The sequence below is a fragment of the Pleurodeles waltl genome, chromosome 6 (genome assembly GCF_031143425.1).
Source record: "Pleurodeles waltl isolate 20211129_DDA chromosome 6, aPleWal1.hap1.20221129, whole genome shotgun sequence".
NCBI classification, from domain to species: Eukaryota; Metazoa; Chordata; class Amphibia; order Caudata; family Salamandridae; genus Pleurodeles; species Pleurodeles waltl.
In genome coordinates, this window is record NC_090445.1 from 428,773,894 (window position 1) to 428,788,654 (window position 14,761).

General features: G+C 48.7%; 1 protein-coding gene across 3 annotated transcripts in view; it reads left to right on the plus strand.

Moving 5' to 3' along the window:
* Window positions 1–62: 62 nt before the first annotated feature.
* OPTC (opticin) overlaps window positions 63–14,761 on the plus strand; it is a 52,832-nt gene continuing 38,133 nt past the window's right edge. The window contains exon 1 of one of the 3 annotated variants that reach the window (XM_069238444.1): window positions 63–260. The gene's annotated coding sequence lies outside the window, so the exon portion shown is untranslated. Of the gene's footprint in view, window positions 261–1,336; window positions 1,441–14,761 lie in introns of those variants that run through there. The other 2 variants (XM_069238445.1, XM_069238446.1) reach the window with 2 other exon arrangements.

Genomic DNA, 14,761 nt, shown 5'->3' on the forward strand with positions numbered 1-14,761 from the left:
GACGCCAGCCAGGGACAGCTGCAATAGTAGGTCTGATTGGTCCCCTCCCCACCTTCCACTTCAGCCCACCCCCCTTCTCTCATGGACCCGCACATCCTCCCCCTGAGGCAGGTTCTCTAGCCCTACCCACCACCCAGACCCCTCATTAAGACTTTTCTGGAAGCCCTCACATCCTTCCAGCAGAGGCGGCTGCGTGCAGCTCCCCAGCACTGTCTAGGGTAAGCAGTGGCGGGGTTCGGCTGGCAGGGGCACGCGCATTGGTAAGCACGAGGCGGGCACAGGGAGCAGACCATGGCCGGGGGTGAGGGCAGGCATGGCAAGGGGTTGGGTGTGCCAAGGCTCATTGTTTGAAACGGGGGCACAGTCCAGCGTAAGAAACAAAGGGCATATGAAGCGGACCGTGGCAAAGGGTGTGGGCACACGGGGATGCCGGGGCACACTGTAAAAAAAAAATGGGGGCACTGGGGCTGAATGGGTGGGTCAGCGTATTGAATGGGAGCCGCCCCCGGAAGGGAATGAAGACACGGTGGGGCGGGTGGTGACACAGGACAATGTAGAGAAGAAAGGGGTAAACAGGGGAGGAGGGTCGCAGGTCACGGAAGTTAGCAGAGACCGGAAGGTCAGAATAGGCCATAAGGGTATGGGGAGGGAGGAAGCACACGAGAGATGTAAACGGGGCTGGTGGGGCGGTTGTTGGCGGGGGCACAGCTCAAACAAGGGTAACTAATGTTTAATGGAGATGGAGGCTGGGAGGATGGTCGTGGGATCTCCGACCAGGGTAAAAGGAATGAGGCATATTAGGTGGGTCACAGATGGCGGGGACAGCCCAGGAGCTGTGTTAAACTAGTGTCGATAGTTTCGACGGTCGATCTCGCCTTTCACGCTCTCTAGGTCGATGAGATAAATAAGCATCATGGGGCCACGTAAGGGTAACACCTGTTGTTTTCACAGCTACTAAGCAATAAAAAGAGCACCCGTCACATTTGAGGACAAAGTTAACACAATGCTTTATTTTTGCGTCCATGTTTTTGCCTTCCCTCGTGACCTGTTAGATTTGTGTTTGTTCTTAAAAGGATCGTATGAAGCCTTGCAGTAGTTGGCGTGCTCCTCACCAGGGCGGGGCGGCCTCTTGGTCCTTTGTGCACCCTGCGGAGCGAGCAGGAAGTCGCCCACGTGGTGTCAGTCTTTATTAAAGGTGGTTTCGATGTTCAAGGCTCTCCACGAGTTACAAGATAGGAGTTTGAAAAAAGGGTTAATGCCTTCATGAAAAAACTACGGTTCCCAGATGCTGTATCAATTATTGTAAACCGCACTTCTGTAGTTAGCACGGCCTCATAGTGCTGAGGGTAGTCGCGGCGCTGCGAGGATCGCATAATACTGAGAACACTCGTGGAGCGGGCTGGGACTTTGAAGCATAATAACCATGCTGGAGTTTTGAAGGTGAATGATCAATAAAGATATCTTTCAAAATTGCTTTTAGCTTGTCACGTTTACAATGACTGAGGTCAAACATCAAGCAATGCATTCTGTCAAATTGCTGCTTATTCTTTTAATGGAGGGCTGGGTGTTCACTTAACCTTCTTTGACTACAAAGTTAGAGGATTTTATAAAGTGAAAAATCTGACACTCTTGCGGGGCTACTAGAGTGTGAAAGGAAAAAACTAACACCCTTTCCTAATACGCAACAGCATTTAAATACCTGTAAATTAAATGTACACATATTTCAAAATATATCAGCAGTTGGGAAAGAACAAATGAAGCACATTTATATTTTTGGTAAATGTGAAGTGTGCTGGAACCAAAGATTTTAAAGGTATCAAACCAAATCACAACACTAAACTTGATGACTCTGTAAATGATTCATCTCTGCTGAAATCTGGTTTCCACACATTGTCGTTTGTACACTATATAGTTTTGCCAGTAAAACTGCATGTCATTGCTAAATATTGGGCCATTTCAGTGGAAAGTGTGCTATCTGTAAGTTACAATGAAGTACCACACCGCAGTTCAGTACCATATTTGCAACAGTGCTGTCCAAAATGCACCATGAGGTACATACTACACCCTTACTACTGTCCTGCTGACTGGGTGTGACTCATCTGCTACACGTATTCTTTATGTGACACTTGGATTTTTCACACACCTATTACTTCAGTGCTGTAACATTGATGGCAGCACCACACTGAAAATTGTTCGAGGCGCACTGATTTGACGAGTGTAGTAGTCTGTGTAGAAGTTTAGAGAGATAAGAGTATGCATTGCCGTAACCAATGAATGCACCTACCCACTGCAAGTGGTTCGCTGCTCAATGTGTGTCAGTTTTTCTTGTCCAGTGTTTGACACTCTGTCTCAGTAAGCATCTCACTACTACAGTGTTCCCCTCCCCTCTGTCACAGTGATAGTGTCTCCCTGTCACACTCTTTGTTCCAGGAGCCATGGGAGCCGGGTTTACAAACATGTTAGTGGTGCCCGTGTCCCAAGACTAATTGTGAATGTAAATCAGGATCAATTGTAGGAGGGAATGGAATAGGGCAAACCTACGCTTGTGATATGTATCTTATTTGATAAATGTTAAGATTTGGCCATGCCACTAATTTTTTATCTGCAAATCTCTACTTCCTGCTCTGCACACACACTTCCTCCTCTGCTTCCTGCACCCTGCACAAGGTTTCAGATGTTGCTCAGCATACATGCTCAGCATACATTAATCAACGACTCGAACGTGGCAATCAAGTTCTGATGAGTCTAAGTCCTTAAGGTTTTCCAGTTTTATGATGTCCATGTGTCATCAGTGTAACTGTAGCACGTTAGGTTGAATGTAAGACACGGTGCTTCCCATGACATGCCCCAGTTCCTCCCAGTAAAACATGTTCAAAACAAGGCTGAGCACAAAACACACTATCTTTGCAGTTTATACTCATCAGAAGATCATTTATTGGATATCTTGAGTTATATTGGAATTACTGAGCCAGACAACAAAAAACAGAACATTTAGTATTTATTCAGACCGTTTTGTTCCCTTTTTATCCCTCTGACATGTCACAGGGAGGACAAAACATCCTCCCTTCGCCCCTCTACTTGGCTCTTGGCATCACATAAGAAGCTTGGAAATAGTTTAGGCAAAGGACAAAGTGGGGAAGTCTCCACCCATGGTTCCACTCTTAACAATTAAATGGTTGTCTGGTGCCTGGCAGTGGCAACAGCAGAGAGTAAGCTAACCTCTCAGAACCTGCTAACTTTCTGTGTGTGGTGCTTCCCTGTGACCTCTGAGCCAGGATTTCCAAGGGCTAGATGCAGAACAGTGATTCATCAATTAATGATGAAATGGGAGTCAAATGCTGAAAGGTTGAGCATCTTCCACGGTCCGTATGTAGGTCAGCAAGTGCTCCTGTAGAAGTTGTTCTTGTCAGGTTTTTCACTAAGAAGGAGATGAGGTGAGGGTTGCAATGCATTATGGGGAAATTTACTGTGACAAGTCCTGGCAGAGTGAAGATTACCTCCAAGGCATGTCCCACTGAAATTGTCAGCACAGAGACAAGTTAGGAGAAATGCTTGGCCTCTATGGCAAAGGTTGAGTTAGTTGAGATGTCCAGGTCTTCGAGAGAATGCTGTGGTTTACTGAATAGGCAGAAGAATGTAGCAGATAGGGAACAGTGGACTAGAAGAGGTTTACATTTGATCATGTTAAAACCCTTAAAACTGGGGTCTGTCTGGCTCTCTGGTAATAACGAATATGCCTCCTTTCATCTTTGTGGGCCACCTTAGGGTCCTTAGTCTCTGTTCCAATCGGATGACCGCATAGCAGTTCGGCCCTACGTCACCACCTTGCCAGGTTTCAGTGAAGAACAGATCTTCAGTTGAATCTGAGGTCAGTTCATAGATATTTAGGGTGATTCTTGTCCACTGAATGTGCCTTGATGAAGGGAAACAGAAACAAACAAAAGGTCCCTTTTGTCCGGGGGAAGTGTCAGCCTTGACTTAGACGGAAAAATTCACCCACTCAAAAGGCAGGATTTCACCCCTTGGCCACTTACGAAATCGGTGCTGACTGGGTCCAGATTAGAGATGTCGCAGCACGTTTTTGACATCACGTTTTTGTGGCCTGCTGAACAAGTTGCGGCCAGGTGCCAGATTCATCTCGAGTTCATATATGCTGACAGTTTTCATATACCAGTTTTTTCAGGAAATTGATTCGTGTAACTTGGTGTGGGTGCTTCCTATTGTATTCCTTTGGTCCTGATGATGATCCGCTGGCAATTGGTTTACCCTTGGGGTCGTAACGTCGTCAGTAATTTACTGTGGTTGTAAGCAACAGTTTTATATGTACATATTTGTAAATATTCAGGGATGCACTTTGTCACCCATTCACATTTGCACTGCGCCATCACCTCTTATGAGCACCTTATTTTAGGAATGCTATTTTTCATTTGGACAATACCAGTGAAATTTGTTTTTGACATGTATATTGTTTGCTAATAAGATAGGAATTATATATATTAAAAGCTAGTAAATAAAAATGGTTAGAGGAAATTAACAAAGAAATTGAGGAAAATGTTTTCATGCAATTAATTTGGATGTACTCTGCCTTTTGGGTGGGTGAATTTAGCTGTGGAAGTCAAGGCTGACACTTCCCTCGCATGGACCTTTTGTTTGTTTCTAAATCGATTTACCCTGGTCCACGGGTTACAGGCATGCCCCTTATGGGTCGACAAACTGATGAAGGGAAAGTCAGTTGGGCGGTAGAGATTGGTTGGGGATGGTTAAAGGTAAGTGGGGGTTGAGGAGTAGGAGTGGAAGTGGGAATAAGCATTAAGGTAGATGTAAAAAGCTCAATGTAAGGCTCCAGGAGGTGCATGAGGACCTTTATAGGGTGAGAATGGGAGGGGAACAGGTCGGTGGAAAATAGTTATTCATGCAAGGCAGTTTGAGGTATTGCATCACATGAAAGGAAGAGTGTCCACAGTGAACAGAGGCCAGGGGATGGAGGAACAGACTATAATACAGGGAAGCTTAGTCGGGGAGGGGAGGCTGCAAGAGAGATGGGCTTTCACCTTCTGGTAAGCTGTGTATGTGGCTCTGGAGTGTTCTAAGGATAAAGTGGAATATGAGGTGAGGCAAGGTGATGGGCCCAAAAGAAGGTGATGAATGTGATGTATGAGGCATCCGAATGAAGCACAGTAGTAGGATGGAGAGGGAAGAAAGAAAGGTATTAGGCAAGGTGCGAGGAATTAGGAGAGAGTGAGACTGGGATGGGGAGCGTTAAAAGTGGTCAGAAAGGTACAAGGCATTGGAGGCATTGTGGTAGAAGGTGGTGTAAGGTGGGTGAAGATTGTTTAGGTAAGGGCAGGAGTGGTTATGGAGTGGGACAGGTGGTTGTGTAAGGGAGGGATGTGGTGGAGTAAGAGGGTTGCGGGGGATTGGATAGATGACTGTTATGTGGGTAAGAATGAGGTGATAGGGAGACTGATGGGTTAAGCAGAGTAGGATGCGAATAGTCGGGTAAGGAGTTGAAAGATGGAGTAGAGGCTTGGAGGCAGGTTGCATGGGGTAGGAAAGTATTACAGATGGTAGCTGAAATTAAGTAAGGTAACTGATTACATTTAGAGTTAGCTAAAAGGGGGTAAGGCACTTGTAGACATCCATGTGTACCCAGCAAATTGTAAGATATAATATTGCCAATAAAAGCTCAGTTGGTTAATGCACTAGAAATTCACTGACTAAAAACAAAGGTTAAAGTGGTGTTATACTTAGGTGCTGAAATGATACAAAAACTAACATTTAACAAGCACTGGCAATGCCAGTAGGCCTGGTCTTGAATGAATGTTGTATGGTAAAGCATTACAAGTAAATAGCTTGGGAATAGATATGTATTTGTCTGGAAGCAAAGAACTTGTGAATATTATTGGTATAGGTTAAAATGTGAGGTGTCTGTTGCACTTTCAAGTCAGACCTAAAAATCCATGCAGGTTAATGACTGCCCTTCTTCCATCTGTGCTCCTGCCAGAAAATAACAACATAAATTATCTTGTTATCTCAGACACGTTATTAACATTCCAATACCATGTGTGTGCTCCTGAAAGTTCAAGCTTAGGCAGGTGGATACATAAAATGGTCCAAGTTGCATTGACAACAAGCACATTTTTTTTGGTAGAAGCACGCAACTTCTGCCCAAAGGTATTCCTGGCTCACAAAATGTGGGCGGAGCAAAAGTTCGCCTCTAGTGATGCTCACATAATTGTTTGGCAACAGCTGCACTGTCAAGCCAGACCATAAACACCATTGACATTCAACAGGTATAATTTAATAAGATAATTATAACTAGTGCTCCCATCATGCACTGCATATGACTTCACATATTACTCTACTCATGACATTTTAAATTACATCAGTGATCACATTACCAATGACATCTAAAGCTCTTATTAACATACCATAAAGTGCAAGCTGCCAAAAAAAGGCAATAAAAGCAAGCAATAAAAGTCAACCAACATAAATTCTTACTGACATAACGTCATGTAATCCCATGTTTTTTTCAGTGAATATCTAGGTTTTTTTGAGCTCATGTTCTCCCAACTCCTCTGCTGAGCATTGGTTTTAGCTGTGTGCAGTGGTGGGTTGGCAGCAGGGCCTGACCTTTAGCCAGTCCCTGTGCACATTCCCTAGGGGCACACTACCCCCAGCTGCTCACCGCCTTGCATGGTGTGGGGTTGGTCTCAGGGCTTGGCAGCACCTAGCTGTAGAGGCCACACAACCCCCCGGCCGCAGAGAATGTCGTGGTGGTTTTGCTGTAGGGCCAAGCCCCTGTGTCTTGTAGCAGCGGCCCTAACATTTCTAGTCAAAGTGCGGCCAACCAATCATATCTCGTGTGACGATGATGATGTTGGGGAAAAAGCTTCCTTGGCCAATCAGATCACTCTTTTTATTTTGTTTCTAATTTACAATACTATGGGAGTCTCGCAAGACCATCCATTCAGAGAGACACCTATTATAATTTTTAACCCTTTGACGCCTACCCTGAGCATCTCATTAAACACAAATTCTCAAAAATAGCTGAACAAATTCACACCAAATCACAAAACGCTCCTTGTATTAGTAAAGTTCCCTCTTTCTGCCACCTTTTTTGTATCGCTTTCCAAAATTTCCTATGGGAATCAACATTGGAAAGTGACGTTTAGGGCCTCCTTCTTTTTCTTAGCCCACCTTGACGATCCACCCCTAAACTTTCCAAGATGAGCTGAGGTGCATAAACTTATTTTTTGGAAGGTTTTGTAAAGATTCTTCGAATGGCACCTTAAATTTTAGTTATTAGCAAAACAAAAAATGCTCTTCCCATGGTTTTTTTTGGAGTAGTTTTTAGTGTTCAGGCATAGCTCGTTTTTATGGTTCAGGACTAGGTTGTTGTCATGAATGATTATGAGTTTTTATAATTCAGGGATTGGTGGCAAAGGGTTTGTAGGATCCAAGATGGGTTACTTTTAGGTCAAGTGTGCAAGCACTTTTTGACCTGGTGTAAATATTCTGTGGGCTTTTAACCACGGCCATTTCATACCCATCCCTTTTGCTCGTTCGTGGGCTTGCCTTGTAAAAAAATCCCTTAATGTCATTGGTAAATGCTTTACGTTTGTCCCACCTTGGGATGGTTTTGTTACCGCCTTGCAGACTGACCCTGTTACGTGGATTATTGCATGACTGCCAATATTCTTCAGCGTGGGCAAAATATTTTTTTGTTTTGTCTCTTACCTTCATGCTCCATGGCGCTCACAGGCGAACAGTGCAGAACAGCAGCGCAAACTCCCATTGGTGATAATGAAGCACTGGTCATATTGTTCACACTGTTACCTAATCAGAGTAATTTCTTTTGGCTCTCCCCTTCACGCTCCATAGCTTTCACAAAAACATCTGTAAATGATAAATGCTTTATGTAAAAAACACAAAAATCCTCAAAGCAGCTTTCCTGACACGGTGGGAGAGGCAATACTACAATATTCACTGCACTCGGGAAACTGACCTCATAATGCTTTGCAAGCATTCTTCTACAACATTTTTTTGCTCATAACTCAGCCTGTGGTGGTCTTACAACAATGGGACCACAACCAAAACGTTCAGCACGACACACTCTTTCTGTCTATGTGCTCTCTGGGTCCCCACACTGGGTTAGTGGGGCCCCCAAAATAATATCCCCTCCCACCATTCAGTGTCTTTTTAAGCTGTTTCATGGCTGGAACTTTTGTTTTACAGACGAGTAGTTTGTGTTTTAAGATTCTTGTTTGTAATATCAATATAGGAGGTCTGCTAGTCTTGAAAATGTGTAATGCACTACTCCCTCTAGGGGCTAAATATGTGGTTGCACTGCATTATTTTCTGCCATTCCGTTTTCATGTGGTTATGCCCTCTAGAGGCTAACTATATGATTACATGACCATGTTTCTTAGAAATGCTATTTTATATGTGGTGTCATCTCGGGTCTGTTCTGAGCATTACATTCAACATATTACAATATTTGCGACACTCTGAATTCGCCCCATAATGATTTGCAGAGCATTTCTTTTACAAAAATGTCAGCTCATAACTCAGCCTATGGTGGTCCTAGGACAATGAGACCACCTTCAAAAGGTGTTCACCACAATGTGCTCTTTCTGTCTAGAGCATCTCTGTGTCCCCACACTAGGTTGTGTAATAATAAGCCATCCCACCATTCAGTGTATTTGTAAGCTCTCTTGTGGCTGGAGCTTTTGTTTTGCACCTGGAATTAGTTTGTGTTTTAAGGGCCTTGTTTAAAAAAATATTCCAGTAGGCCTGCTAGCCCTTTAGGTGTATGCAGGGCCACTGCAATTATGTGCCAGAAGCAACACAAATATGGAGCAGGGTTGACCAATTATTTGTGGCAAAAGAAATCCAGTTATACATTTACAATGCCAATAGCTTCAACTCAAGTAAATGTGAGACCTATTGCATTGCAAATGCTTGTTTGGGTTGTAATGAGTTATTAGGATTTAGGACTGTGTAGTCTCTAGGGATATGAAGGGGCAGTAAGGATCTTTTTAGAGTTCAGGGCTGGGGAATGTTGAGAGGTAGTAAAGTATTCTTAAGAGCCAGGGATGGGAAGAGTAAAATTACATTTTATTTAAATTAAATAAATTAAAATAAATGCCACAAAAATTATAATTATATTACATTTTTAACAGTAGTACCATCTTGGTTAAACATATTAAAGTAAATCCTCAATATTAAATATTTTAATATTTAAAACGTGTATGTGTGTGTGTGTGCATATAGATATATATATATATATATCCATATATATATATCCAAACGCGTCTCCATCAAAAGACGATTCATGCGCTCTCAATGCATGTGTTTATTGATCCAAACAACCAGCCCCTGCGACACATTTTTGCATTGAATTGGGGTGGAGTGGGATAGAGTGGGGTATATTGAAATGGAATGGGGTAGATTGGCCTGGGATATAATGGAGTAGATTGGAGTGAAGTGGGATAGACTGAGTAAGAGCGGAGCACAGCGCATTGGAGGAGATTGGAGCAGGGTAGATTAGAGTAGAGTTGGATTGTTTTGAGTGGAGTGGGGTACATTAGAGTGGGGTAGAGTGGAGTAGTTTGGAGTGGAGTGGGGTAGATTATGGTGGAGTGTGGTAGATTGGCATGAGATACGTATGAGTGGGGTAGATCACTGTAGATTTGAGTGGAGTGGGGTGCATTGAGTGGACCAGGATGGAGTGGAGTTGGCTAGAGTACTGTGGAATGGATTGGGAGGGGTTAGGTGGATTGGAGTGGGGTGAATTGGATGGGATAGACTGGAGTAGGGTAGTTTGGGGTGGAGAGGAGTGGGTAGATTGGGTAGAGTAGAATGGAGTGTGGTAGATCAAGGGTAGGATGGAGATGGATAGATTGGGTGGCGTAGAATGGAGCTAATTGGATTCGGCTAGATAGGAGTGTGGCAGACTGGAGTGGGGTAGATTGGAGTGGGGTAGATTGTGGGAGAGTGGGGCAGAGTGGAGTGGGGAGAATGGAGTGGAGAGAAGTTGGATAGATTGCAGTGGAGTTTGGAGTTGAGTGGGGTAGATTGGAGTGGAGTAGATTAAAGTGGGGTAGGTTGGAGCTGATTTGGGTAGTTTAAAGTGGGTTGGATTGAGGTAATTGTATTTATATAGTGCTTACTACCCCTGACGAGGCGTGGGAGTGCTTTTCAGCGAGTATCACGCTACTCCGGAACCCAAGAGCAATTAGTGGTAGATTAGTACTTGGAAATATGAGTACAGTATTAGTATGAGTTAATTTGAGCGGAGGATAGGTGAGTTTGTTAGTTGGATTGACTATTGTAATGGAGGGATAGAGGAGGGACAAATCCAAAAGTGTTAATTGGGAGTTTATCGTAATAGGATGAGTAAAGGAGAGATGGAGGAGGGAAGAGTCTGTGGAAAGGGGTTAGGGAGATCATAGTAGTAGAAAGGGTTTGGATGAGTCAAAGGTGAGAAATGAGGGAGCATTTAGTAGGGTTGTTAGGGAGATCATAGATCTGAGGTTTGGGGTGAGCTAGATGCGGTAAAAGGAGAGAAGAGCTTAGGCAGTTATTTTGGAGATCAAAGTACTAGAATGGGTTTGGAATGAGCCAGAGTGGGGATGGAGGGCAGACTAATAGAGACATACTGTGAAGGGAGGACAGAGTAAAGCTTACAAGAGAGTACATTTTATTTCATATTGTTTTTCCTTTTTTTTAAATTGTATTTATTATTATTTTTATTTTTTATTTATTTAATGTTTTTCTCTAGTGCAGTAGGACTAGAGTAATAAATAAATAGATATGTAATACATATTAAGGGAATATGGCCCTCATTCTGACCCTGGCGGTCGGTGATAATGCGGCGGCCAACCCGCCAACAGGCCGGCGGTCCAAAATATGCAATTCTGACCCTGGCGGGAACCGCCAACACAGCCCGCCGCATTAACACTCCGCCCGCCACGGCGGAACAAACAAACAGCGCGGCGGTCCCCGCCAACAGCCAGGCGGCAGACAATGTACCGCCCACCCTATCACGACCCACCAATCCGCCACCTTTTCCGGGGCGGGAGCACCGCCGATAAAAACACGGCGGAAACAGACTACGGACGGGAAAACGCTCACCTCTACGCACTCCACGCGAGATTCCGGCAGTATGGAACCCGAGTTGCAGGTCATCCCCGCACTCCTATACCTGCTCCTGTACCAGGAGCACGCCCGGCGGCGCGGAAGACATCGGTGAGTACTGCGCAAAGCCACAGTCCATACAGTCCATACAGTGGGTGGCCTGCCCACTGGGCCATCCTGGGGAGAGCAAAGCCACAGTCCATACATTCCATACAGTGGGTGGCCTGCCCACTGGGCCATCCTGGGGAGAGCAAAGCCACAGTCCATACATTCCATACAGTGGGTGGCCTGCCCACTGGGCCATCCTGGGGAGAGCAAAGCCACAGTCCATACAGTCCATACAGTGGGTGGCCTGCCCACTGGGCCATCCTGGGGAGAGCAAAGCCACAGTCCATACAGTCCATACAGTGGGTGGCCTGCCCACTGGGCCATCCTGGGGAGAGCAAAGCCACAGTCCATACAGTCCATACAGTGGGTGGCCTGCCCACTGGGCCATCCTGGGGAGAGCAAAGCCACAGTCCATACAGTCCATACAGTGGTTGGCCTGCCCACTGGGCCATCCTGGGGAGAGCAAAGCCACAGTCCAAACAGTCCATAACAGACTCCACTGCCACTGGAGGAGGCATGTTGGCCAGAGGACATCCTGCAGCCCTGCCCGAGACAGATCCTGCCCTGCCACGTCTGCCAAAGGGCCAGCGCTTCTTGCCTTGAAGGGCCCAGTTCAGCGCTTCTTGCCTTGAAGGGCCCAGTTCAGCGGGTCTTGCCTTGAAGGGCCCAGTTCAGCGGGTCTTGCCTTGAAGGGCCCAGTTCAGCGGTTCTTGAGACGGCGGTCCCCAGCGGAGCTGTGCTGGAGACGGCGGGGCCCAGTTCAGCGGTTCTTGAGACGGCGGTCCCCAGCGGAGCTGTGCTGGAGACGGCGGGGCCCAGTTCAGCGGTGCTTGAGACGGCGGGCCCAGTTCAGCGGTTCTTGAGACGGCGGGGCCCAGTTCAGCGGTTCTTGAGACGGCGGGGCCCAGTTCAGCGGTGCTTGAGACGGCGGGGCCCAGTTCAGCGGTTCTTGAGACGGCGGTCCCCAGCGGAGCTGTGCTGGAGACGGCGGGGCCCAGTTCAGCGGTTCTTGAGACGGCGGTCCCCAGCGGAGCGGTGCTGGAGACGGCGGGGCCCAGTTCAGCGGTGCTTGAGACGGCGGGCCCAGTTCAGCGGTGCTTGAGACGGCGGGGCCCAGTTCAGCGGTTCTTGAGACGGCGGGGCCCAGTTCAGCGGTGCTTGAGACGGCGGGGCCCAGTTCAGCGGTGCTTGAGACGGCGGGGCCCAGTTCAGCGGTGCTTGAGACGGCGGGGCCCAGTTCAGCGGTGCTTGAGACGGCGGGGCCCAGTTCAGCGGTGCTTGAGACGGCGGGGCCCAGTTCAGCGGTGCTTGAGACGGCGGGCCCAGTTCAGCGGTTCTTGAGACGGCGGGGCCCAGTTCAGCGGTTCTTGAGACGGCGGGGCCCAGTTCAGCGGTGCTTGAGACGGCGGGGCCCAGTTCAGCGGTGCTTGAGACGGCGGGGCCCAGTTCAGCGGTTCTTGAGACGGCGGCCGGTCTATGGCCAACTGTTCATTGCCTGGTGGTGCCCTCCTGGGCAGCGGGGATGGTGCTCCTTCAATGCCCACCTGGGCTGTGGGTGGTGGGGCCCTCCTGGCCAGCTGGGCTGGGTCCTCCCTGTCCAGCGGCTATGGGGGTGGTGTGCTCCTCCTGGGCAGCAGGCCTGCAGCCTGACCTCTCCGACTTGCTGCCCTTGCCCTCCTTAGTCGGGAGTCTGTGGCCCTTTCCTCCCTTTGGAGCTGTGGCTGGTGACTGTGTCTGGGTGGTGTCCGGGGGGGATGTAGAAGCCGGGCTCCTGCGGCGCCCCTTCCGCCTTCTGCTCCTCTTCCCAGGGGGTGGGCTGGCTGTCCCCTTGCTGCTGGGCGAAGATCCAGACATGCGGGCTGGTGGGCTCCAATACCCCTGCACCCTTGTCAAGGGGGCTGCAGGGCTGGTGGTGGCTGAGGTGCTCTTCTTACCCCGACGAGAAGGAGGGGGGGGCTCAGGGTCAGGAAAGAAGTTAGCAGTGGCGAGGAAGAGTTTCTTGGGACAATGGAGAGTGGTAGGTACAGTGGGAATGGGAGTGGAGGGAGAGGATGTGGTTGTAGGTGAGTCACGTTTGCTGTCTTTGGGTGCAGGTGCAGGAGGGATAGGCTGTCGTGAGGTGGATGGCTGTTGGGTGGGTGGGTGGCTGCGTTTGTGTGGTGTGGAAGAGGGGGTGACAGACACAGTGGGAGAGGACACAGGGGACGTGTAAATGGCAGTGGGGGTGGTGACTGCACGTGTGCGGACTGGACTGGAGGGTGTGCTGGTGATGGAAACACTGGCTGATGGTGAGGTGAATGGAGGTGTGAGTGTAGACGTCACAGGGAGGGAGGAGGGATACGAGGAGGTGGGGGTCACAGAGGTGGTAGTGACTGTTGGCATGTCTGCATCGGAATGTTGCGTGTGTGAATGTCTGCGTGATCTGTGGTGCTTATGTTTGGATGAGCTTCTCTTGGGTGTTGAGGTGTGTGCAGGCTGGTCTGATGGTGTGGGTGGGACAGGCAGAGGAACAGGAGACTGGGAGGAGGGAGTTAGTAGAGGGAGGCAGGAGACAGGGACAATGGCTGCCGTCAGTGCTGAGGCCAGAGCCTGGAACGATCGCTGATGGGCAGCCTGACCCGAATGAATGCCCTCCAGGTACGCATTGCTGCGATGAACCTCCCTCTCCACCCCCTGGATGGCATTCAAAAGGGTAGTCTGCCCAACAATGAGCGTCCTCACGAGGTCAATGAGCTCCGCACTGAGGGCAGCGGGGGTAACAGGGGCAGGGCCTGAGGTGCCTGGGGCGAAGGAGATGCCCGGCTTCCTGGCAGAGCGGGCACGGGGCGAACGCTGAGGGGCTGCTGGGAGGGCGGAGATGGTGCGCTGGGTGGCGGCTGTACCTGTAATGGCGGGGGGCACGGATGGTGCCACCCCCGCAAGGGAGCTCCCTTCCGAGGACGTGTCCGTGTCGCTGCAGGGTCCAGTCGTCCCCGTTGTGGTGCTCCCCTCGCCCTCCGTCTCACTGGTCCAGTCAGACTCTGTGGCATGGCCCTCCTGGGCCATGTGAGATGCAGCTCCCTCCTGCCCCGATGCCACTTCTCCTCCACCTGATGATGCTGATGCACACAAGCACAGAAAGACAAACAAAAAGGGGGGGGGAGAGAGAAATAAAGGGATATTGAGTACATGGATCTCCGGTACAGTTAGCGGACATGACAGACACAGATGCCCCCTGCACTAAGTTGCGCACTTGGGGTCCGCTACGCATTCCGTGGAACATGCCCTACACGCCTAGAGTTGACAACTGCACCCATGGATGACACTGCCCAGGGATGGCTGTACTGACACACTACTGAGGGTGGTGGCTGGGGACACAGGGGCTTACGGGGGTGCCCAGCCTACAGATATCGCCCTGGCCTAGGGGGACCCACAGCCCTCCTCCCCCACCCAGACACCTCCACTGCGCGACAACAGAGTAGATAATGCTTGGACTCACCCCCTTGTGTCTGCTGTGCTGCCCTCACGCGCC